Source organism: Pseudophryne corroboree, chromosome 3 (genome assembly GCF_028390025.1).
Source record: "Pseudophryne corroboree isolate aPseCor3 chromosome 3, aPseCor3.hap2, whole genome shotgun sequence".
NCBI classification, from domain to species: domain Eukaryota; kingdom Metazoa; phylum Chordata; class Amphibia; order Anura; family Myobatrachidae; genus Pseudophryne; species Pseudophryne corroboree.
The window spans coordinates 674127071-674154247 of record NC_086446.1 but is presented as its reverse complement, the minus strand read 5'-3'; the positions used below and the strand labels follow the sequence as shown (position 1 = coordinate 674154247).

General features: G+C 46.0%; 1 long non-coding RNA gene across 1 annotated transcript in view; it reads right to left on the bottom strand.

Moving 5' to 3' along the window:
- LOC135056561 (uncharacterized) overlaps positions 1-24985 on the bottom strand; it is a 42134-nt gene extending 17149 nt beyond the window's left edge. Inside the window, exons 1-2 of the long non-coding RNA XR_010244017.1 lie at positions 24891-24985; positions 3307-3414 (exon numbers count right to left, since the gene is read on the bottom strand). This is a non-coding gene — a long non-coding RNA (uncharacterized LOC135056561). The remainder of the gene's footprint in view (positions 1-3306; positions 3415-24890) is intronic.
- Between the last annotated feature and the right edge of the window lie 2192 nt (positions 24986-27177).

Here is a 27177-nt window from a genome sequence, read left to right as displayed (position 1 = left end):
GATATTAGTTTTGCAAATTAATAATGAACATGCAGTAAAGATTAATTATTTTGCAATAAGAGCTGTTTAGTAACTCTTCAACAAGAGATATTAGTTTGCAAATAATTAAGAAGCATGCAATAAAAATTAGTTTAAAAAATAGTGCTCTCTCAGGTGGTACAAATGGTCATAACACTGGCGTCCCAGTGTGTTATAAATTGAATGTTCCGCAGTAGAAATTCACAGTAGCATTAGTGCAATGGTAGGGGTAAGCAGTCAATTATATTTATCCACGTGCTGGTTCCTGATTTTGATGCAGGGTCCTATTAGCAGTAGTGCACGTAGTGTGAATGATGCAATGTAATTGCCACCTCTGTAGCACTGAATATCGAACAGCCCCGCTGGGAGACTCTGCACGTCTCTCAAAGATGGTGAGCGCTGACCGCTGATGATCTATACGGCCACCGGCGGTTGCACTGTAACTGATGTATTCTAGACCTCACAGCGGGGGTCAGGCAAGGTTCAGCCGGCAGACAGCGGAAAAGTATTGCAGTTGCAGTTCAACCACCAGTGGCCGTATAGATCTACCTCTGTGTCGTCAAGTATACTATCCATCTAGATTCTATACCTGTGGTGCATTTTAGTTTTGCAGTTTGCTGACAGTGACCACCAGTGTATATAGCAGTACGGTACGGAAGGCCACTGCTCTACCTACCTCTGTGTCGTCAAGTATACTATCCATCTAGATTCTATACCTGTGGTGCATTTTAGTTTTGCAGTTTGCTGACAGTGACCACCAGTATATATAGCAGTACGGTACGGAAGGCCACTGCTCTACCTACCTCTGTGTCTTCAAGTATACTATCCATCCATACCTGTGGTGCATTTCAGTTGTGCGCAGTATATATAGTAGTAGGCCATTGCTATTGATACTGGCATATAATTCCACACATTAAAAAATGGAGAACAAAAATGTGGAGGTTAAAACAGGGAAAGATCAAGATCCACTTCCACCTCGTGCTGAAGCTGCTGCCACTAGTCATGGCCGAGACGATGAAATGCCATCAACGTCGTCTGCCAAGGCCGATGCCCAATGTCATAGTAGAGAGCATGTAAAATCCAAAAAACAAAAGTTCAGTAAAATGACCCAAAAATCAAAATTGAAAGCGTCTGATGAGAAGCGTAAACTTGCCAATATGCCATTTACGGCACGGAGTGGCAAGGAACGGCTGAGGCCCTGGCCTATGTTCATGGCTAGTGGTTCAGATTCACATGAGGATGGAAGCACTCATCCTCTCGCTAGAAACCTGCAGTGCCACTCCTAGATGGGCCAGGTGTTTGTGTCGGCCACTTGTGTCGCTTAGCTTAGTCACACAGCGACCTTGGTGCGCCTCTTTTTTTCTTTGCATCATGTGCTGTTTGGGGACTATTTATTTGAAGTGCCATCCTGCCTGACACTGCAGTGCCACTCCTAGATGGGCCAGGTGTTTGTGTTGGCCACTTGTGTCGCTTAGCTTAGTCACACAGCGACCTTGGTGTGCCTCTTTTTTTCTTTGCATCATGTGCTGTTTGGGGACTATTTTTTTGAAGTGCCATCCTGCCTGACACTGCAGTGCCACTCCTAGATGGGCCAGGTGTTTGTGTCGGCCACTTGTGTCGCTTAGCTTAGTCACACAGCGACCTTGGTGCGCCTCTTTTTTTCTTTGCATCATGTGCTGTTTGGGGACTATTTTTTTGAAGTGCCATCCTGCTTGACACTGCAGTGCCACTCCTAGATGGGCCAGGTGTTTGTGTCGGCCACTTGTGTCGCTTAGCTAAGTCACACAGCGACCTTGGTGCGCCTCTTTTTTTCTTTGCATCATGTGCTGTTTGGGGACTATTTTTTTTGAAGTGCCATCCTGCCTGACACTGCAGTGCCACTCCTAGATGGGCCAGGTGTTTGTGTCGGCCACTTGGGCCGCTTAGCTTAGCCATCCAGCGACCTCGGTGCAAATTTTAGGACTAAAAATAATATTGTGAGGTGTGAGGTGTTCAGAATAGACTGAAAATGAGTGTAAATTATGGTTATTGAGGTTAACAATACTATGGGATCAAAATGACCCCCAAATTCTATGATTTAAGCTGTTTTTGAGGGTTTTTTGTAAAAAAAACACCCGAATCCAAAACACACCCGAATCCGACAAAAAATTTTCAGGGAGGTTTTGCCAAAACGCGTCCGAATCCAAAACACGGCCGCGGAACCGAATCCAAAACCAAAACACAAAACCCGAAAAACTTCCGGTGCACATCACTAGCAATTATGGGTGTGGGGGGGGGGGGGGGGGGAGGAGGGGATGGTCGCCAGAGAATGTTTTGGCTTGTGGGAGAAAAACTTCTAGTTACGCCACTGCCCCACCTCATTTGCTCTCGCTGGCATAAGATAATGTATTTGATACAAATATTATCTACAGGAGTTTCTAAATATTTTCTACATTTTTAATATTACTATTTTCTTCTATTTCGAAATAAGGAATTAATAATTAACAACTATTTCCAGTACTGATAATTAGGGGTCTTATTAATAATATTTTATAACAGACAATAATAAAAAAATATGTGCGCTAATGTACTGCATGTTACTGCTTATAATACACAATGGGGAATGTTATCATATCTTGGAGTGAGATCAGCTACCAACCAATCAGCTACTAACTGTCATTTTTCAAACACAGCCTGTAAAATGACAGTAAAAAGCTGATTGGCTAATACTTTTTTTTCTCTCCACTTTGTCTCCAAGCTTTGATAAATCTCCCCCACTGTTCTCTAATAAACACAGGAATGGTGACATCAGAACTCACTGTTTATTCAGATATAATTTACAGGATCTTCTGTACTCTATGGGCCTTATTTAGAGTTGTACGCTATGCCAATGTTTTTGCAACTGAACGATTATCGGCAGACCACGCATGCAACACGTTTACACTGTGTGAGTGTAACGGTGCCTTTGCGAGGATTTCATTGCAGAGTGATTGACAGAAAGGGACCGTTTGGGGGGCGGTAATAATGGGTAGTGGTGGCAAAAATGCAGGAGCGTCATGGCCGTTTTCAGAGCATGTACATGCTGTCATCTGTGATCATGCATGCAGAGAAACATGGCTCCTGCATCGCATTCCAGTCTGCATATCATAGACCTACTTGAGCTGTCAATGTTTATCTTTTTGCGTATACGCAACGAATGCGTACGCAGTTGTAAATGAGTTGCATCTAGCAAGTGGTTGAGGATATTTGGTATCAACCGTTCTGTCGCCTAAATAACTCTCTGTAATTAAATGGTTAAAGGGTCCAGACCTCTTGTCTGTTGCCCAAGGCTGGAGCTGTGATTCCAGATAACCTGTCTTCCATCTACTGGTAAGATCCTATCATCTAGGGCAGAGCTGTCATCTGCTTCTTGCAAAGCTGCTGTACAGAAAGAAAGAGAATGTGTCAGTCTTGCACTGAGAGGTATAAGAGTGTGAAGTGAATGTGAGGACACAATAACACACAATAATTGGCTGAAGATATGACAGCTGGAAGAGAACACACGCAGTGGGGATTTCTTGCTCCTGCACCTTGTAACTGTAGCCTGGAAACAGGGCACTAGTTTCAAAGAAATATTCTCATTCACTAACAAATAACTAAAGCTGGAAACCACATCAAGTTCTATTTTAATAATCTTCTTAAAAAGAATGGTCACCAGAAGGAGAGGGTATTCTCAGGTGCGCCAACACCCCAGCAGCACCTAAACACTCCCCTCATTTACCAATGAAGCCCCGCCTCCCTCATTCACCAGTGGCACACCAGAATCACCCAAGTACTTATCCTTCAATCACCACCAACACCCAGACCAGACACAACCCTACTCATTCACTGGTACCAGAGTTGCAACCAGACTTTTTGGTGCCCTGTGCCAGAGAGAGAATTAGCGCCCCCATTTCCCCCTCTCGTGGGGAAGGGGCATGAGAAGATTGATGTCAAAGAAAGCCCATGCTATGATGCCCCTTCCCACATTTTATATATATAAATAATACACAGACATTTGTATACCACTGCAAGAAAATGGATTTGGACACATGCTCTTTATGACACATTCATGCACTTAACTTGAGAGCTCGCTGTTATGTAGTTACAATACCCTTTATTAAATAACACATTCAATATACTGCTATACCCAGTTTCACACCCATAACCTGTTGAATTCTAATCAAGCTATTTCATCCTGCATAAAAACTATGAACACAATATGAAGCTACCGGTAAAAAAATAATCAGCATTGTAATTAGAGGTGAGCGGGTTCGGTTCCTCGGAATCCGAACCCCCCCGAACTTCAGCCTTTTTACACGGGTCCGAGGCAGACTCGGATCTTCCCGCCTTGCTCGGCTAACCCGAGCGTGCCCGAACGTCATCATCCCGCTGTGGGATTCTCGCGAGGCTCGTATTCTATCGCGAGACTCGGATTCTATATAAGGAGCCGCGCGTCGCCGCCATTTTCACACGTGCATTGAGATTGATAGGGAGAGGACGTGGCTGGCGTCCTCTCCGTTTAGATAGAGAGTGAGACACTTGATTTACTAGTAATTTAATTTTAGTAATTTTGGGGAGCATTAGGAGTACTCAGAGAGTGCAGAGTTTTGCTGATAGTTATACTAGTGACCACCAGTTTTATTTATTATTTAAAATCCGTTCTCTGCCTGAAAAAAAACGATACACAGTCACATACCATATCTGTGCTCAGCCTCAGTGTGCTGCATGATAATATCATCTATGTATATCTGACTGTGCTGAGTGCTCACTGCTCACACAGCTTAATTGTGGGGGAGACTGGGGAGCAGTTATAGCAGGAGTACATAACAGTGCACACTTTTGCTGCCAGTGTGACTGACCAGTGACCACCAGTATATTGTCTGCCTGAAAAAGTTAAACACTCGTGTGGTGTTTTTTTTTTTTATTCTGTAAACGCATTCTGCTGACAGACAGTGTCCAGCAGGTCCGTCATTCATTATATTATAATATATACATGCAGTAGTGATAAATATATATTTTTTATATCATTATCATCCAGTCTATACTAGCAGACGCAGTACGGTAGTCCACGGCTGAAGCTACCTCTGTGTCGGCAGTGCTCGTCCATAATTGTATACCTACCTGTGGTGGGTTTTTTTTTTCTATCTTCTTCATACTAGTAGTTTAGGAGTCTGCTGCTGACAGTGTCCAGCAGGTCCGTCATTATATAATATATACCTGTCCTGCAGTAGTGATATATATATATTTTTTATATCATTATCATCCAGTCTATACTAGCAGACGCAGTACGGTAGTCCACGGCTGTAGCTACCTCTGTGTCGGCAGTGCTCGTCCATAATTGTATACCTACCTGTGGTGGGTTTTTTTTTCTATCTTCTTCATACTAGTAGTTTAGGAGTCTGCTGCTGACAGTGTCCAGCAGGTCCGTCATTATATAATATATACCTGTCCTGCAGTAGTGATATATATATATTTTTTATATCATTATCATCCAGTCTATACTAGCAGACGCAGTACGGTAGTCCACGGCTGTAGCTACCTCTGTGTCGGCAGTGCTCGTCCATAATTGTATACCTACCTGTGGTGGGTTTTTTTTTCTATCTTCTTCATACTAGTAGTTTAGGAGTCTGCTGCTGACAGTGTCCAGCAGGTCCGTCATTATATAATATATACCTGTCCTGCAGTAGTGATATATATATATATTTTATATCATTATCATCCAGTCTATACTAGCAGACGCAGAACGGTAGTCCACGGCTGTAGCTACCTCTGTGTCGGCAGTGCTCGTCCATAATTGTATACCTACCTGTGGTGGGTTTTTTTTTTCTATCTTCTTCATACTAGTAGTTTAGGAGTCTGCTGCTGACAGTGTCCAGCAGGTCCGTCATTATATAATATATACCTGTCCTGCAGTAGTGATATATATATATTTTTTATATCATTATCATCCAGTCTATACTAGCAGACGCAGTACGGTAGTCCACGGCTGTAGCTACCTCTGTGTCGGCAGTGCTCGTCCATAATTGTATACCTACCTGTGGTGGTTTTTTTTTTTTCTATCTTCTTCATACTAGTAGTTTAGGAGTCTGCTGCTGACAGTGTCCAGCAGGTCCGTCATTATATAATATATACCTGTCCTGCAGTAGTGATATATATATATTTTTTTATATCATTATCATCCAGTCTATACTAGCAGACGCAGTACGGTAGTCCACGGCTGTAGCTACCTCTGTGTCGGCAGTCACTCGTCATCCATAAGTATACTAGTATCCATCCATCTCCATTGTTTACCTGAGGTGCCTTTTAGTTGTGCCTATTAAAATATGGAGAACAAAAATGTTGAGGTTCCAAAAATAGGGAAAGATCAAGATCGACTTCCACCTCGTGCTGAAGCTGCTGCCACTAGTCATGGCCGAGACGATGAAATGCCATCAACGTCGTCTGCCAAGGCCGATGCCCAATGTCATAGTACAGAGCATGTAAAATCCAAAACACCAAATATCAGTAAAAAAAGGACTCAAAAATCTAAAATAAAATCGTCGGAGGAGAAGCGTAAACTTGCCAATATGCCATTTACCACACGGAGTGGCAAGGAACGGCTGAGGCCCTGGCCTATGTTCATGGCTAGTGGTTCAGCTTCACATGAGGATGGAAGCACTCAGCCTCTCGCTAGAAAAATGAAAAGACTTAAGCTGGCAAAAGCACAGCAAAGAACTGTGCGTTCTTCGAAATCACAAATCCACAAGGAGAGTCCAATTGTGTCGGTTGCGATGCCTGACCTTCCCAACACTGGACGTGAAGAGCATGCGCCTTCCACCATTTGCACGCCCCCTGCAAGTGCTGGAAGGAGCACCCGCAGTCCAGTTCCTGATAGTCAGATTGAAGATGTCAGTGTTGAAGTACACCAGGATGAGGAGGATATGGGTGTTGCTGGCGCTGGGGAGGAAATTGACCAGGAGGATTCTGATGGTGAGGTGGTTTGTTTAAGTCAGGCACCCGGGGAGACACCTCTTGTCCGTGGGAGGAATATGGCCATTGACATGCCTGGTGAAAATACAAAAAAAATCAGCTCTTCGGTGTGAAAGTATTTCAACAGAAATGCGGACAACATTTGTCAAGCCGTGTGTTGCCTTTGTCAAGCTGTAATAAGTAGGGGTAAGCAGGGCCGGTGCTAGGGTGTTCGGCGCCCCCCTGCAAACTATAAATTTGCACCCTCCCATATTCCTTTGGCGTGCGCCAGGAAAAGGGGTGTGGTCTCACAAGGGGCATGGCAACACAATAGTACCCCCATTTAAAATTACGCCAAAATGTAGCACAATCTTATTTATCTTATACGTAATGCCCCACCCGTAGTAGTAGCGTCCTTATGCATAATGCCCCCCCAGTAGTTTTAGCGTCCTTATACATAATGCCTCCCCAGTAGTAGTAGCGTCCTTATACGTAATGCCTCCACCAGTAGTAGTAGCGTCCTTATACGTAGTGCACTCCAAGTAGTAGTAGCGCCCTTATACATAATGCCCCTTCCAGTAGTAGTAGCGTCCTTACACGTAATGGCCCCCCCAGTAGTAGTAGCATCCTTATACGTAATGCCCCCCAGTAGTAGTAGCGTCCTTATACATAATGCCCCTTCCAGTAGTAGTAGCGTCCTTACACGTAATGGCCCCCCCAGTAGTAGTAGCATCCTTATACGTAATGCCCCCCAGTAGTAGTAGCGTCCTTATACATAATGCACCCACAGTAGTAGTAGCATCCTTATACGTAATGCCCCCCAGTAGTAGTAGCGTCCTTATACGTAGTGCACTCCAAGTAGTAGTAGCGTGCTTATACGTAGTGCACCCCCAGTAGTAGTAGCGTCCTTATACGTAATGGCCCCCCCAGTAGTAGTAGTGTCCTTATACATAATACCCCCCCAGTAGTAGTAGCGTCCTTATACGTAATGGCCCCCCCAGCAGTAGTAGTGTCCTTACATGTGATGCCCCCCAAGTAGTAGTAGTGTCCTTACATGTGATGCCCCCCCAGTAGTAGTAGCGTCGTTATACGTAATGCCCCCCCTGTAGTGGCGTCCTTATACGTAATGCCCCCCCCAGTAGTAGCGTCGTTATACGTAATGCCCCCCCTGTAGTGGCGTCCTTATACGTAATGCCGCCCCTGTAGTAGTAGCGTCATTATATGTAATGCCCCCCAGTAGTTGCGTCCTTACACGTAATGCACTCCCCCAGTAGTAGCGTCCATAAAGCACGTGCGCACACACACAATTCACACATATAGACACACACATACACACCCACCATATATACACACACACACACACACACACACACACACACACACACACACACACACATTTCTCTGTCACCCTCCACTTACCTAAGCCACTGTCTCCCTCAGTACAGCACTGCAGCAGCCTGGTCCGTGTAGCTCCGCCCCATCTGCCCCATTTAGCTCTGCCCATTCCGGTCCGTGTAGCTCCGCCCCCTCCTTTGATATGTACCGAGCCGAGCCACTCTGCCACTGACACACAGGTGAGGGGAAGGGGGGACTGGGCTTTTCATGCTGCCAGCGCCGCACAGCAGCTGGCAGCAGCATGCAGCAGCAGCAGCAGTGGGGTCAGGACGGCGCAGCAGGGAAGAGATGCAAAGCAGGGTGAGCGCCTCTCCCTCCCAGCGCCTCCCTGCACTGCATCCCTTCGCTGAGTGGGTAGCGCCGGGCCTGGGGGTAAGGACGTTAACCACCTCGGAACATCCTCCCTTATACGTCACCTGCAGCGCATTCATCATAAGTCAGTGACAAGTTCAAAAACTTTGGGCGACAGCGGAAGCAGTCCACTGACCAGTAAATCCCTTCCTCTTGTAACCAAGCTCACGCAAACCACCCCACCAACTCCCTCAGTGTCAATTTCCTCCTTCCCCAGGAATGCCAATAGTCCTGCAGGCCATGTCACTGGCAATTCTGACGAGTCCTCTCCTGCCTGGGATTCCTCCAATGCATCCTTGCGTGTGACGCCTACTGCTGCTGGCGCTGCTGTTGTTGCTGCTGGGAGTCGATGGTCATCCCAGAGGGGAAGTCGTAAGACCACTTTTACTACTTCCACCAAGCAATTGACTGTCCAACAGTCCTTTGCGAGGAAGATGAAATATCACAGCAGTCATCCTGCTGCAAAGCGGAAAACTGAGGCCTTGGCATCCTGGGCGGTGAGAAACGTGGTTCCGGTATCCATCATTACTGCAGAGCCAACTAGAGACTTGTTGGAGGTACTGTGTCCCCGGTACCAAATACCATCTAGGTTCCATTTCTCTAGGCAGGCGATACCGAAAATGTACACAGACCTCAGAAAAAGACTCACCAGTGTCCTAAAAAATGCAGTTGTACCCAATGTCCACTTAACCACGGACATGTGGACAAGTGGAGCAGGGCAGACTCAGGACTATATGACTGTGACAGCCCACTGGGTAGATGTATGGACTCCCGCCGCAAGAACAGCAGCGGCGGCACCAGTAGCAGCATCTCGCAAACGCCAACTCTTTCCTAGGCAGGCTACGCTTTGTATCACCGCTTTCCAGAATACGCACACAGCTAAAAACCTCTTACGGCAACTGAGGAAGATCATCGCAGAATGGCTTACCCCAATTGGACTCTCCTGTGGATTTGTGGCATCGGACAACGCCAGCAATATTGTGTGTGCATTAGATATGGGCAAATTCCAGCACGTCCCATGTTTTGCACATACCTTGAATTTGGTGGTGCAGACTTATTTAAAAAACGAGAGGGGCGTGCAAGAGATGCTGTCGGTGGCCAGAAGAATTGCGGGACACTTTCGGCGTACAGGCACCACGTACAGAAGACTGGAGCACCACCAAAAACGCCTGAACCTGCCCTGCCATCATCTGAAGCAAGAAGTGGTAACGAGGTGGAATTCAACCCTCTATATGCTTCAGAGGTTGGAGGAGCAGCAAAAGGCCATTCAAGCCTATACAACTGAGCACGATATAGGAGGTGGAATGCACCTGTCTCAAGCGCAGTGGAGAATGATTTCAACGTTGTGCAAGGTTCTGCAACCTTTTGAACTTGCCACACGTGAAGTCAGTTCAGACACTGCCAGCCTGAGTCAGGTCATTCCCCTCATCAGGCTTTTGCAGAAGAAGCTGGAGACATTGAAGGAGGAGCTAACACAGAGCGATTCCGCTAGGCATGTGGGACTTGTGGATGGAGCCCTTAATTCGCTTAACAAGGATTCACGGGTGGTCAATCTGTTGAAATCAGAGCACTACATTTTGGCCACCGTGCTCGATCCTAGATTTAAAACCTACCTTGGATCTCTCTTTCCGGCAGACACAAGTCTGCAGGGGTTCAAAGAACTGCTGGTGAGAAAATTGTCAAGTCAAGCGGAACGCGACCTGTCAACATCTCCTCCTTCACATTCTCCCGCAACTGGGGGTGCGAGGAAAAGGCTCAGAATTCCGAGCCCACCCGCTGGCGGTGATGCAGGGCAGTCTGGAGCGACTGCTGATGCTGACATCTGGTCCGGACTGAAGGACCTGCCAACGATTACGGACATGTCGTCTACTGTCACTGCATATGATTCTCTCCCCATTGAAAGAATGGTGGAGGATTATATGAGTGACCGCATCCAAGTAGGCACGTCAGACAGTCCGTACGTATACTGGCAGGAAAAAGAGGCAATTTGGAGGCCCTTGCACAAACTGGCTTTATTCTACCTAAGTTGCCCTCCCACAAGTGTGTACTCCGAAAGAGTGTTTAGTGCCGCCGCTCACCTTGTCAGCAATCGGCGTACGAGGTTACTTCCAGAAAATGTGGAGAAGATGATGTTCATTAAAATGAATTATAATCAATTCCTCCATGGAGACATTCACCAGCAGCAATTGCCTCCACAAAGTACACAGGGAGCTGTGATGGTGTATTCCAGTGGGGACGAATTGATAATCTTTGAGGAGGGGGATGTACACGGTGATGAATCGGAGGATGATGATGAGGTGGACATCTTGCCTCTGTAGAGCCAGTTTGTGCAAGGAGAGATTAATTGCTTCTTTTTTGGTGGGGGTCCAAACCAACCCGTCATTTCAGTCACAGTCGTGTGGCAGACCCTGTCACTGAAATGATGGGTTGGTTAAAGTGTGCATGTCCTGTTTATACAACATAAGGGTGGGTGGGAGGGCCCAAGGACAATCCCATCTTGCACCTCTTTTTTCTTTCATTTTTCTTTGCGTCATGTGCTGTTTGGGGAGTGTTTTTTGGAAGGGCCAGCCTACGTGACACTGCAGTGCCACTCCTAGATGGGCCAGGTGTTTGTGTCGGCCACTAGGGTCGCTTAGCTTACTCACACAGCTACCTCATTGCGCCTCTTTTTTTCTTTGCGTCATGTGCTGTTTGGGGAGTGTTTTTTTGAAGGGCCATCCTGCGTGACACTGCAGTGCCACTCCTAGATGGGCCAGGTGTTTGTGTCGGCCACTTGGGTCGCTGAGCTTAGTCATCCAGCGACCTCGGTGCAAATTTTAGGACTAAAAATAATATTGTGAGGTGTGAGGTGTTCAGAATAGACTGAAAATGAGTGGAAATTATGGTTATTGAGGTTAATAATACTTTGGGATCAAAATGACCCCCAAATTCTATGATTTAAGCTGTTTTTTAGGGTTTTTTAAAAAAAACACCCGAATCCAAAACACACCCGAATCCGACAAAAAAAATTCGGTGAGGTTTTGCCAAATGCGTTCGAACCCAAAACACGGCCGCGGAACCGAACCCAAAACCAAAACACAAAACCCGAAAAATTTCCGGTGCACATCTCTAATTGTAATTGAGCAGATCTTTGTAGTCTGACGCCACACATCCAGTCTCTTGCAGCCACACACTACATAGATCTGCTCAGCCACAATGCATCTTGAAATGTAATAAAGGACGGTGTGACTGAATAACAAAGAATAACAAAGAAATCTCAAGTTGAGTTCATGAATGCTGTATACCGTAGGTGTTAGCGACAGATGGGGTAAAGGTAGGAGACAGGGACGGTCAAGAGTTGCTGGACTTCAAAAAAGGGGGGAGCTGCAAATGAAAATAATTAAAACAGATTATTGACAAGTGCCACCAACAAAGTCCCCTACCCTGCAGCTCTATGTGTGGTGCCCCCTCCGCACACACCTAGTTAAGGCCCTGACCCCTACAGACAATCCCCCTGTGCCCTTATTCACTACCAACACCCAAGCAGTACCCACTCCTATACACTACTAATAACTTTTTTCAGCAACAGACACCCCACTCATACACTACAACACTCAGACCCCCCAAACACTACAAAACCCAGACACCCCCCTATACACTACAATACCCAGATCCCCTATACACTACCATACCCAGAAACCCCCTTCATACACTACAACAATCAGACACCCCCCATACACTACAATACCCAGGCACCCACCTCATACACTCCTACACCTACCATCATTCACTGTAACACCCAGATTCCCCTATACACTACAATACCCAGACACCCCCCACATACACTACAACACCCAGACACCTACCCTCATACACTGTAACACCCAGATTCCCCTATATACTACAATACCCAGACATCCCCCATACACTACAACACCCAGACACCTACCCCCATACACTGTAACACCCAGATTCCCCTATATACTACAATACCCAGACATCCCCCACACACAACACCCAGACACCTACCCTCATACACTATAACACCCAAATTCCCCTATACACTACAATACCCAGACTCCCCCATACACTACAACACCCAGACGCCTACCCTCATACACTGTTACACCCAGATTCCCCTATACACTACAATACCCAGACACCCCCCACATACACTACAACACCCAGACACCTACCCTCATACACTATAACACCCAGATTCCCTTATATACTACAATACCCAGACATCCCCCATACACTACAACACCCAGACACCTACCCTCATACACTGTAACACCCAGATTCCCCTATATACTACAATACCCAGACATCCTCGATACACTACAACACCCAGACAACTTCCCTCCTACACTATAACACTCAGATTCCCCTATACACTACAACACTCAGACACCTCCTTCCATACATTACAACACCCAGACCCCTACCCTCATGCACTACAACACTCAGAACCCCCCATACACAACAACACCCAGAAACCCCCCTATACACTCCAACACCCAGATTCCCCTATACACTACAATACCCCCCTCATACACTACAACAGTCAGACACCTACCCTTATACACTACAACACCCAGACAACCTCCCATACACTCCAACACCCAAATTCCCTTATACACTATAATACCCAGACACCCCCCTCATACACTGCAAATCCCAGACACTTCCTTCCATACATTACAACACCCAGACACCCGCCTCATACACTACAAAGACACTTCCTCACATACGCTACAACACCCAGACACATACCCTCATATACTACAACACCCAGACACTAACCCTCAAGCACTACAACACTCAGACACCCCCCCTTATACACTACAACACCAAGACACCTTTCCAAATATACTACACAATCCAGACACCCTCCCATACACTACAACACCCAGATCCCTTCCGATACACTCCAGCATCCAGTAGTGCCCACAGTAGTATTGCCCCCAGTACTGTGCCCCCTGTAGAGTTGTGCCCCCTGTAGAGTTGTGCCCCCAGTAGTGTGCCCCCTGTACAGTTGTGCCCCCTGTAGAGTTGTGCCCCCAGTAGTATTGCCCCCAGTACTGTGCCCCCTGTAGAGTTGTGCCCCCTGTAGAGTTGTGCCTCCAATAGTATTGCCCCCTGTACTGTGCCCCCGGTAGAGTTCTAAATACGGTAGAGTTCCCGGTAGAGTTCCCCCTAGTTGCACCGCTTACAAAAAAAATAAATTAATACTTACAATCCCCACTCCTGCTTCCTGACAGCTGCTGCCCTCCGTCTCCATCTCCGGCCGCCAGCGCCGCTCCTCGGATCTATGGGAGAGATGTCATGACGTCTCTCCCAGAGCACCGCATAAACACTAGAGGTCAATAATGACCTCTAGCGTCTATGTGCCACTCCCACAATGCAGTGCAGGAGCGCGATGATTTCATCGCGCACCACACAGCACCGGTACCAGTAGCGGATCTTGCCACGGCAGCAGCACCCTCCGGACAGCGCCGCGGGCAAAAATCCTGCTTGCCCGTAGCAAGATCCGCTACATACTACAGCCAGACACCTACCTTCATACACTACAACACTCTGATCCCCCTGTACACTACAACACCCAGACATCCCGGCTTCACCCCCACTCATCGACTGTTGCTGAACAGGGAATTTACCTTTTGGCTGCAGTTTGCTGCAGTTTGCTGCTCCATGCTCACACTGCTGACTGCTTCCACCTCAAGAGTTCACAGCAGAGATGACAGGGCTCACGTTTTGTGTAAGAGGCTTTCTATTGGTCCATATGTTTATCCCTCACCCCCTCAAGGCCCCTAGAATCTGACACACCAGGACCAAAGCTCCATGTTGGTGAACCTAGATACATTACATTAACCCCTCTTGCGCAGGACTAAATTAAAGGCTACATGGGCCTGGGGCTGAAATTGATTAAGGGCCTATTCTGTTGTGTGACCAGTGCTGTGTGGGTGTGTGCACTGACTACACTGACGGCCACAGGGGGAGATGTATCAATCCTTTGAGAGAAACAAAATGGAGAAGTTGCCCATAACAACCAAACATAAAAATAGAAAAAATGCATAATTTTGTGAGGAAAATATAATTACAGTTTTATTACTTGTGATTTATGGCTGACCTTGTATCCAGCTGGATATCATCATGCTGTCATGATGATGGGCCTATTTTTATGTGGGTGCCTGAAGGTGTAATCCCATCTGACCCATTGTTAATCTTGCAGATTAATGAGTTTTCCTGCACTGTGACATTTGCTGTTCCAAAATTAAATTTTAGTTTTAAAATGAGGAGGAACAGAAGCTGAAAACTTGACATGGGAAGTTTTAAAACTGGTTTGGAAATTGTTGCTTCATTCCACATTCAGTCCCAATTTCCCCACATTTGGCCTAAAGTGTTCCCGAACTGTTCCACACAGCAGAATTAATTAACTATCGCTGTCCCAACTGCATTCATAGATTAGAAATAGTGGAAAATGTAAACATACCAATACAATATGCAAGCTGCTCTGTGTAATGACGAAGCAAGAGCAAACCTTGCAGATTGTATTGACGGAACGTCACTCCTCTGTACAATGGCCAGTCCTGCCATGTGACAACACTCATGCATAGCTGCACAAAGTCTATGTTGCATGAATGTGGGTCGCACAGATGAATCAGTTTAGGCAGAGGAGTTGTGCATAAGAAACACGCAGAACAATGAGGACTTTAAGGACTATGAAGCTGATTCAGAGCTGGGAGAAAAGCAAAAGAAAGGAGTAACTTTGCACATGGGCAAAACCTGGTGGCACTGCAGGAAGGAAATTTACTAAAGGTCAACCTTGGTCGATTTGCTGTTTTATTGCAAAAACTAAATTTTGTTAATCACAAATTTACTATGGATTTATTCTCATCAAAGTCACATGTCAAATACGACTTCCAACTCCAAATTGTGGCAAATCACAATCAGTACAAATATCGTCCAAATAACATTGGTATCAGTGGAATTCGCACATTTACTAAGTATCGTCTTTGCAAATTTGCTCCAGTTCACACCAAAATCACTACAAAATTGCCCCTCAATGCATGAAATCAATGCACTTTTTTGAGCGTGTTGAGCCATTTTTTTGCCTAAGTTCCAACCAAAGCCACACTAAATCGCACAAAAAATGCACCTTAATGCACCACATCTACAAAGCAACAGCTGCAAACCATTATAATTAAGACTAAACCAATTAGAATGCTAATAAAAGCTCATCAAGTTACCTGCAGCACTCACTTTCTGTTCTCAACCATAGTTGAGGCCGGTTTTGCTGTAGCCTCATCCAGGGGTTTAGCTAGAACCTAGTGTCCTCATAGCCATAGGCTTTTCTATCATGGGTGCAATGTGTGTGGTGCACACAGGCCCCTGGGTCAAGGAGGGGGGGCCACACCGCATACACTGCACACATGTTGTTTTATACTTACCTTTACAGAGTCCCGCTGCAGCCGCGTCAAAATAATTTTTTCCAAAATGGCCACTGCACATGCACAGTAGGATATTTGTCTCTGGACCATGGTGGGCGCCATTTTTTTGGAGACCTGCAAATGCGCAGTAGACTCCAGCACAATGCCGGAGCCTATGGCACCATGGAGAGGACAGGGACAACCTGGAGACTGCACACGGCCCCACTCCTCTCTTAAGACGCCCCTACCCGTAGCAACATTTTGAGGGGGCCCCTGTCCTAATGCTTCTAGAGAGAAACCTCTCCGTAGCAGTTGTTATTTTATGAACCATAATAGCGCTCCAGTTTATTTTATGAACTATAGCAGTACTTTAGTTAATGGTATGCCCCATATTAGTGCCCCTAGTTTATTTTAGCAACCACAGTAATACCCTAGTTCACAATATGTCACATTGTAGTCCTGTCACTACACATTATGCAACACAGTACCCCCCAACTCACATTATAACATACAATATGCACAGTTCATATTTTGTCACATTACAGTGCCTTCACTTTATACTGTGCCCCATTACAGTGCCCCAGCTCATATTATGTAACACAGGGACGTGCAGTCAGGGGAGGCAGGGGAGGCAGTGCCTCCCCTGTCATTAATGCTTAAAATAATACAAAGAAGATACTTATGACACAGATTTTGTGTCATAAGTATGTTTGTATTATTTTATTCATTTTTTTTCTGTGTTAAAAGTGTTTAGGAGGCACCGCTGTCGGTGCCTCCCGCTGATAATGTATAAGGTCCGGAAGTAGGGGGCGGGGTCAAGCAGCAGGGAGTAAAATCCCATTTAAAAAAAACCCCGTAAGCGGCACTACTAGCAGTGCCTCTTTGACAGGGGCGTGCTTTCAGCCCATGTGAAAGCACGCCCGTCACTGTGGAGGAGGTGATTGGGCGCCGGTCTGTCCTTTTACATGGCACTGGCGGCGGCTGTGGGTATTATCACCCGCAGCCGCTGCTATGCCGTGACAACCCCTCTCCACATCAGCTGCCCTCCCAGCCACCTTGCCCCTCGCTGCCCAGCTCCTTACTCTCGGAGACCCGCTGCCGCAGCTGATCGGGCTGACTTACCCCCTCCTATGCCGGATGATTCTCTACCGCGGCACGGGCTCAGCAAGAGATTACAGTCACAGCTGGCCCGACTACAGGTGACCCCTGGGACCTGCTGGACAGCGCCGGCCTGGGTGAGTGTCTCAGAGATCCGGAGCTTGAGGGGTGGGGGCCTTGTGATTACCGGCAATACACATAGCAGGAGCAGGAGCGGGAGGGGGGGATTGTAAGAACCGGTAATAGAAATAGCAGGAGCGGCAGAGGGGATGGGGGGGGGGGGGGGGGGAGAGGAGGAGGGGAGGGGAGGGAGGAGAGGAGGAGGAGGAGGAGAATAGTGACCACTGCTCCCTGCATGTCTGTCCTGGCCATTTGGAGACCTCGACAGGGGTAGTGCTCAGGCGGCCAGTGGAACTAGATTGAAGTTACTAATACCAGGATAATCTGGTCTGCTGCCAGGAAGGTGTCCAACTGCTGTTACAAGCCCTTAAGGGTGCAGGCCAATGCAGATCACCCTCTCCCTGTCACCCACTAATGTCGCACTCACTTTAGCGTAACCCTCTGCCTGTCACCCACTACTGTCACCCTCTTCCTGTCATCACCCTCTCCCTGGAGTCACTCACTGTCGCCCACTGCTGCCACCCTCCCCGTCATCCTTTCCCTGGCATCATCCACTGCTGTCACCTTCTCCCTGGCGTCACCCTCTTCCTGTCGTCACCCTCTCCCTGGCGCCCTCTCCCTGCAATCACCCTCTCCCTGGCGTTACTCCCTATCACCCACTGCTGCCACCCTCTCCCTGGCGTCACCCTCCCCGTCACCCTCTCCCTGGCATCATCCACTGCTGTTACCCTCTCCCTGGTGTCACGCTCTTCCTGTCACCCTCTCCCTGGCGCCCTCTCCCTGCAATCACCCTCTCCCTGGCGTTACTCCCTGTCACCCACTGCTGACACCCTCTCCCTGGCGTCACCCTCCCCGTCAGCCTCTCCCTGGCATCATCCACTGCTGTCACCCTCTCCCTGGCGTCACGCTCCTTCTGTCACCTTCTCCCTGGCGTCACGCTCTTCCTGTCACCCTCTCCCTGGCGTCACCCACTTTCTGTCATCCACAGCTGTCACCCTCTCTCTAGCGTCACCCTCTCCCTGTCACCCACTGCTGGCTATTTTGTTGTCCAGGACTTCCATTAACTTAATAGCGCCACACCCACAGTGCTATTAAGTTAATGGAAACTCTGGACAACAAAATTGCATTCATGTTCTCCCACTCCCTCCCCAGTCCCAAACAGTAATTTTTTTTTCTGTAAAAATTTACAATATATTAGCCGCCTGATCATCACAAGTTTAATGAGCAGGCAGGCTGCGGGCATTGGCGGCAGTGGCGGCATCGGACTGAGATGCGAATTAGTGGTGGAGTGCCGGGGCAGTTGATGTGTGGGCGAGTTTGTAAGGCGGTGACGGGGGTAGCGGGCATTGGCTCAGGGGCAGTAGCGGGCATTGGCTCAGCAGCGGTAGGGGTCATCGGCGGGATTCGGCGGACATTATGGCTGCAGTGCCTCACCAGCCACTGACCTCACCGCACGCCACTGATGTAACATTATAATGCTCTCTTTTACACCACATTGCAATGAGCAGGTCCAGGTGTGTAACTAGATATGTTGCAAGTCCTAAAGAAAAAGTTTGTAAGGAACTCTATGTACCACCCAGTGATGAAAAATGTATTTAATACATGTAACTCTGAAAGGGAAGGAGGGCCCCTCTCAGCTCTGGGCCCCATAGCAACTTCACTCCCTGCACCTATGACATACTTACCTACTCTCCCATTTCTGTGGGAGACACACAATTTTTTTGTAGTCCCCCACCCCACTGGAAGAGTGGCCACCACTCCCGTATTCTGCCCACTTCATAGAGGAGTGGGCAGAATTTGGAGAATAATACGATATTCTGAATAGGGTGCGGGGCCTAATGACTTATTTCTATGTCACTCGGCCCCACCCCTATGCAAATATGTGCCAATCACATACATTTCCCAGTGAAGGGGTGGGGCCTTATGGTATGATTAGCATAACCCCACCATCTCCTCCCATCAACATCTCCTCTCCGACCATCTCCCAGAGAGGATATTTTAAATGTAGGTAACTATGACCTATGGAAGCTACACCCTTGCCTGCATGCAGGCACTGATTTCATGTGTCCTGCACCAGTTTATTGATTGGAGAATTTGTCGGAATACGGCAAATTGTGAAGCAAATTAAGGTGTGAGTTTGTGCTGGCATGCGACTTGTGAGGCATTGTACTGCGCAGGGCCGCCATCAGGGGGGTACTGGGGGCACAGCTGTCCTTGGCTCTGCCTCTCTGACAGAGAAGGAAGGGCCTGGGCCGCTCATGCTGCTATCTGCCCAACGCCGTCCATCCTCATTCTTCCCCACCTGTCCACTCTGCCACCCTGTATTGAAAATTGCCCCCCCCCCCAAAAAAAAAAAGGCTGTCGCCTCAGAGGAGCCAATTATTAAAGATACTAGAGGAGCCTCCTCTAGTATCTTTAATAACTGTCTCCTCTGGGACGGTGGCCATTTTGGGAGGGACATTTTCAATAGAACCCCTGACAATGAGGTACTGGCAGCATAAATGTGGAGGCATAATATGGTTTGTGGGGAATTACTGTGTGGGGCACAAAATGGTGACAGGGGCACAAGTGTCAGGGCATGATATGGTGTTGCTCCGTATGTGCATAGTAATTTTTATTAATATATATTTATTATTTTTTTTATTTACATTTTATATATATATATATATATATATATATATATATTAATTAATTTATTTGATTTTTCCAGGGGGGACTATTTTGTAAGTCCCGGGCCCCACAATTTCTGATACGGAAACAATAGATGGTAAATCACTTGCGCCTAAAACAACTGTTGCCCAATTCTATTTAAGAGCCACACCTCTCTCTACAATAGCACAATATACAACAATAAATAGAATACAGGCGCAATTTGCTCGCAAACAAAATAATGTCCCCAAAAGTTTTTCTCAAGGGAAGACTGGATAAGAATATACTGTCCAATTCCACCTATTTATAAGGAGGTAGTCAATATAGATGTTCAGACTTCTCTGCTCAGTATAAATCCAGGTTAGAGGAATACTGCAAAGATGTAACTGGAATCCTCCAAAAGCGGAAATTGTCATGAAACTGACCTCAAGGAAATGCCCTATGTTCCCTCAAAGGTATCTTTGCGTATATCAATCATGACCTCATTTCAACCAAAACCAGGGTGCTGCACACAGTATAAAAGCCAAACCAAACTGACCTTAGAACTGGTCCCTATGTTCACGTAGCGGCTTCTTTGGATTCACTGCTGTGGGTCCACTTTTCAGTATCTGCTTTTATATGAGGCCATAAACACTTCTCCAATTCACGTGAAAAACACAGATTTAGTGGTTGTAACAACCACACAAAATTTATTACAATGCAAATGAGTTTAAAAATGATATACATAAAAAAGAGGAATGGAAATCAATTCCTTTGTTAGTGGCCCTTAACTCTAAGGTTGGCTCCAGGAAACAAACTGGTGGTAATAAACCTCATAAGTCCGGAATAGAGGAAATGGTGAATACAGCACAGTTTAAAGGAGTTATTCTTACGTGTCCCGGCCAACCGGAGAGAAGTCCACAGCATAAGCTCCACCACTGGTGAACTGGAGAAGTGGAATTGGACAGTACATTCTTATCTAGTCTTCCCTTGAGAAAATCTTTTGGGGACATTATTTTGATTGCCAGCAAGTTGCGCCTGAGCTACGTTGTTCACTTTCTCGGCAAGTCTGTATGCCAGCGACGACGACGGAAGCGCAGCACCATGTGTCGTTAACGACCCTCTATGTCGGTGGTGCATGCATGCTTAGTCTGTACTGTCGTCCAGAAGCTGCCTGCATGTGAAGTTACTGAGCGATATGAACGGTCATATTGCTTAGGGTGTACGGTCGGCCGCCAACCGCCCGGCCCGGGAGGGGAAACACTAGACGACGTCGCTCTATGCAGCATTATTGTTACCAGACCAGAGGTGAGTTTGATGGATTTCCCTTTTTGCCAGTTACAAGTCTTCCTGCACTGCCCTCTACTGGGGAAAGCCCGTGTGACAGGATTGTTTGTTATGTCACAGGTATGTATGCCTCTTCAATTAAAAATAAATACATATATTACATTCCTCACACCCTATTTGCAGCCCTAGCAATATCAATGCTCACAGGAGAGGCTGACACTGTTTTTTTGCCTAGCGGGTTTAAAAGAACAGGTCATAAAGAGGCCATCATTCTTACGTTTCAGACCTGTGGTCAATTGAAAGTAGTTAAGAAAATATTAGGGAACTTTAATTATCCTTAATGGGAACATTAAAGAACTGCTGCAATAACTTACTCAAGCCTTGTCAGTGTGTGCAATGCATTTTATTGTGTGTGGGCAGGTGAAGGGATTGTAGAAATTCTGTTTTTTAGGAAATGAAGAATTACTGCAGAGTGCATGTAAGCAGGGCCGGACTGGCCCACAGGGGAACAGGGGAAACCACAGGTGGGCCCTACTGCCTGTGGGCCCTCCTCCTTTTCTAGGGATCAGGTTCCAGACTCTACCCTAGTGCACTTCAATTATGCATTATACATGTGTTACATTATACTTCACAGGAATATGGGTTATTATATATTTACCAAGGGGCACAGAACATGTACTCTGTAATGCAGGCTTTTTCAACCAGTGTGCCGTGGCAAACTAGTGTGCCGCAACCAATTGCAAGGTGTGCCGCGGAGCCAGAGCAGCTTCCTGCACCTCCAGAGTGAACTGTTGGCCCGGGCTCTTCTTAGAGGATCAGTCGTGCTCCGGCCCTGATGTATGCCTTGAAGACACAGCGGTGTGATATCATAGGTCACGGCCGCCGCGTATCACTAGCCAGCCAGCCCACCCACCTGCATACACATATTCCAGTTCCCGCCTGCATACACAGCTTTCCTTGCCTACCCTCATCCACACCTACCCAACCGCCTGCTGCTCAGTATTCGTAGCACTCCACTATGAACAACCCCCGCCACTGAGGGACAGGTAGGAGGACAGCTGACCAGTAGGGGCTAATATTTGTTATTTTATTTCTCCTGTGGGAGCAATAGGATTTTTGTAGAGAGCAATGTGATTGTTTTTTCTGTGTAGGCCAATGTATGTGTGGATTTTTTTTTACTATGAGGGCCAATGTGTGTGTTTTTTTTCTGTGGGGAACTGATGGTGTGCCTTGGCAATTTTAAAATATTGTTTGGTGTGCCACGAGTAAAAAAAAGCTTGAAAATCACTGCTGTAATTGGTTAGACAAACCTCTGTGGTGGCTGGCCACGCCCCACTGGAGTCTGGCCACACCCATAAACATGGGCCCCTACAACAGCATTCCCCCAGTGGGCCCTTCATGCCCCAGTCCGACACTGCATGTAAGTATCATTTATTAAAGGTTTCACAAACACACTAGGTCCAGTTAAATGCTGAGGGACACTCAAGTAATAATATATAAAGAAGCTCAGCTATGCCACTTGGTGGTCATTACTGTTACTGCAACTGTCTGCCTTTTTTCCCCAGAGCATATTTTGGACAATAAACTGCCTTTCTGCTTTTAGTGGATGAGAATCCCCTAAAACCATCTCAGTTTATAATCCAATAAATTAAAATAATTTTGGAATGAAACAATATATATATATTTTTTAAATAAATGTAGGTGAAAATAATTATTTTTACACTTACCTATCTTTAAAACTAATGGATTTGTGGTTTGTGCTAAAATAGTTTTGAAGATTATTTCAGCAAAAATCACACCATATTTAATGATTGAGTAGTTGTCAACTAATAACTGAATTATTTTTTAAATATGTTTTGGTTTATTTAAGAATAAGGGCTCTAGTTATTAGGAGTTAACGCTAAAAATCTGTATCGCTGCATATTGCAGTAAAACACATTTTTTTGTAGTGCTGCAGTTCATAATCCAGGGCTAGTCTTGTAGTTTGACCTGTATGGAATCAAACAAAGCCTTACCAGCTTTGCACGACCCCATTGGTGGGTATTAGATAACACCATCAAGAGAGCGTTCCCCAGCTAAGAAAAACTAACCTTTAGTTGCTTTGTAAATTGCGTTAAAACTTCATTCTTCACCCATAGAGTTATATAAGGGATGGGATGTTGGCAATTGCTGCTACATAGATGAGTAACTGACACATCTCTGATTTCTCCAGTGTTAATGGTTTATAAATTGACAAAAGGTGAGAAAAGCCTTAATAAACTGACCTTAATAAACTGGCCCTACATTAATTGCATAGAAAAGAGCTAAATTGTTACATAGGTCCACATACTAAAAGTAATGATAAACTTAGACCGATATTTCTTGCAATTGGCCCGGTAACTGGCCATAAGTAGGGTATCTGTGATAACCTGTTTAAGGTGATGTTACGGATGGTGTGGAGTGGATGCAAGTTGGAGTTACTTCTCTGATAGATTAAACTCCTGTCCTTTTACGTTGTTTGGCTGCAATTTCCAACAGACCGTGCCCCAGCAGAGAGGCTAGGGTTCTTCCCCTAGATACAGTAAATGCATAACCAGGCTACCATGTACAAGAATACTATTTAACTAGGACTAGTTAACGTAAATGAGCCCAGGTAAGAACTGGAATGGGGCAGCAAGATGGTTGTAATAAATGAATTGAGTTTACCATGTATATTAAGTTCACAATAAATAAAATGCAGTCTCACAGTTACTGGTAACTTATCATTAACAAATTATCACTATAATCTCCCAGCAAAAGAATTGCACCGCTTACAGCTGCTGCAAAACACAGCTGCCAGGCTGTTAACCAACCAGCCCCGTTCTAGCCACATAACACCCATCCTCTACTCCCTTCACTGGCTGCCTGTAAGATGGCGAATCATCTTCAAGATTGGCTTACTGAGTTTCAAAGCATTACATAACCAGGGCCCAAGGTACCTGAAGCAGCTACTGACCCCATACTGCCCCACTCCATAACTGCGATCTACAGATGAAGGACTTTAGCAGTACCTAGAATCTCCCGTAATTCATCTGGGGGTCAAGGTTTTAGTCATGCGGCTCCGACTCTATGGAACTCACCAGTGACGTGCGGTGAGGTCAGAGACTGGGGAGGCACAAATGGTGGAGGCTCTCAGTGCCAGGAGCCTTTCTCATCCCCTACACAATTTAACTGTTATGTCCCTGCACTACATCCATGCAAACACAGGGAGAACATACATACAGTAATAGCCAGGTCACAGCCATCACCCTAGTGTTGCGAGTAAACTGGTGTGGGGAGGTGTCCCCCATTGCCCCCTCACCTGCAGAGACACAGCTGGCCTGGTGCAGCAGGTTACACAGGGCAATACAATCATCAGTGATGTTGTTAGCAGCACCTGGGGAGGGAGAGCACTTCTCACAGATGCCACACACACACACACACACACACACACACACACACACACACACACACACACACACACACAGTCCTGTCCCCACACTCACTACAGATCACACACACACAGTCCTGTCCCACACTCACTACAAATATTACACACACACACACACACACACACACACACACACACACACACACACTCACTCACAGAGAGTCTAGGTACTGGCAGCTACTCACCCCAGTCACTGTGCATGGGTGGCTGCTGCTGGCACTGCGGGTCCTCATTTTCGTCCTCCCCTGCCAAGAAGCTCAGCTTCGGTGTCTGCCTTTCTTCACTTCCTGGATTGGTCACATGACCAATCCGTGACATCTATCAGAGCTCACACACGCCCCCACTGTAAGGGATGCCTCACATTTCTCTGTTCTACGCGGTCTGATTGGCTGCTGTGTAGCCCCGCCCATCTGTACAGGCAGTGTCCGACAGTGTGAGAGATGAGGCTGATTTGCCACTGCCTCATCTCTGTCTCTCCCTGCAGTTCCAGGAGCTCTGCAATTCTGGTAAGTTTTATCTATAATGATGATTGTATTAATACAAAGAAGATGCTTATACTGTAAGTTATAAATATCTTCTTTCTGTTCTTCCAATAATTTTTATAATGAGAACTCTGAGTATGATAGGGAGCATGACAGGGGAGGCTCTGCCTCCCCTGACTGCATGTCCCTGGAACTCACTTCCCCGCACAGTGCGAGAGGCCCCAACTATAGAATACTTCAAAAGTAGACTCAAGACTTTCCTGTTTATCAATCATTTCCATAATGTCCCTTTAGTATCTTCATGTTGCTGTATTTTATGAAAAGCTGTTCTGTACTTCATTATTTTCTGTACTATATTATGCTATGTATCTGTTAAGCGCCTTGAGTCCTATTGGAGAAAGAGCGCTATATAAATAAAATCATTATTATCACTATAAAACTACAGAATGTTTAAGACAAATGCTACATACACTAAATACATAAAACTGGATATTCACATAAACCTAACATATCATGCATTCTGCTAGCACTCTTCAAATGTTCTTTAAAGTAATGGGATGGTCCTTTACCCCAAATACCAATATCCATGAAATTTAATAAAGACTCTATAAATCATGTAAATGCTGGTAATCCGGGTCACATCTAAGCCTTTTTTGTGCACGTTGTGGCCCCTAACGTATATACACAACTAGGAGTCTGATAGCAAAGTTGCAGCGCTGTTATGTATATAAATGTGCCACAAACTATAGGTACCTTCTCCATAGGTACTGCATTGTGCCTTAGTGCCTATGTTTTCCCTAGTATGTATTTTACAAGTGTAAACTACCCATCGGTCTGTAAGATCTGTACTGTCTATGGTCCTGCAGAAACCCTCATGGATTACTTACCTACAAGTTTTTCTCTTGTTTTCCCTCATAAGTGGCATGGTTCCTCTTACAGGTGGCAGCAGCATTACAGCAGGCAGGTAGTCAGGTGCTGCTTGCTGCTGAAGAGTCGGGATTCAGGGGTCTGGAAGAGGTGCATCAGGGCTATGAGGAGCGCCTCTTGGGAGCCATAGTTACATCCATGTCCTATGTTCCTTCACATGACTTGATGTTAGATTTGTCAGCATGGAGGAAGTGCTAAGGTACTATGTGGTACAGTCTGATAGCAACAGCTGCACCTGATTAGACCCCCAGCAGCAGCCAGCGCAGTGTAAAAGGAGGATGCCGCAGATGAATTTGCTAGATGAACTGAGTGGCGCCCTCCACAGGCCGTCAGCCCTAAGCAGCTGCCTAATGGTAGAGCCGGCTATTGAGGGTTTCCCAGTGTAGGGTATGAATGAACCAATCATGTTATTCTCACATTCAATCATGTGATGATCTCTTTGGTCACGTGTCTGTAAAGTTCCTTGACCAATTGCAAAAAATATTGCAAAGCAGCCAGGTTTTTTGATACATTTTAAGTTAGTAAACTATTCTATAGATACAAAACAGGTTATTTAACTCCTTCAATGTGCTGAGAGCTATATTACCAGTGAAATGAGTAAAATGGGTAAAAATGAGTTAAAAGCTTTCCTTAATGACACCTTCATATTGTCAGGCTGTGGAAGTCTGCATTTCACTGAAACCCTGCACAGTTGATTTTAGAAAAAAGTTACATTTTTAACACTAAAATGTCACTTTGGAAGGTTATTGGCTATAATCTCTCAAGAACCACTAAAACCCAAAACTAAAATGTTAACCATTAAGTTAAAATATAGTGTTCAATGTTATCCTCACACAACACTGCAGCACTATTAAAAGTAAAGTATTAGCTCAAGTATATTTGACACATCTGGTCTGTGTTTGTGAGACTACAGTAATTTAAGCTGCTGTTACATCATTTGGACTGCATTTTGAGTAAGAATCCATCAATCTACCAAGATGTTTATCGTAGTAAACAACCAATTTACCATGATCTAATTTTCCATGTGAGAAAAAAATATTAATAGAGTCTAAGCTCTGTATTG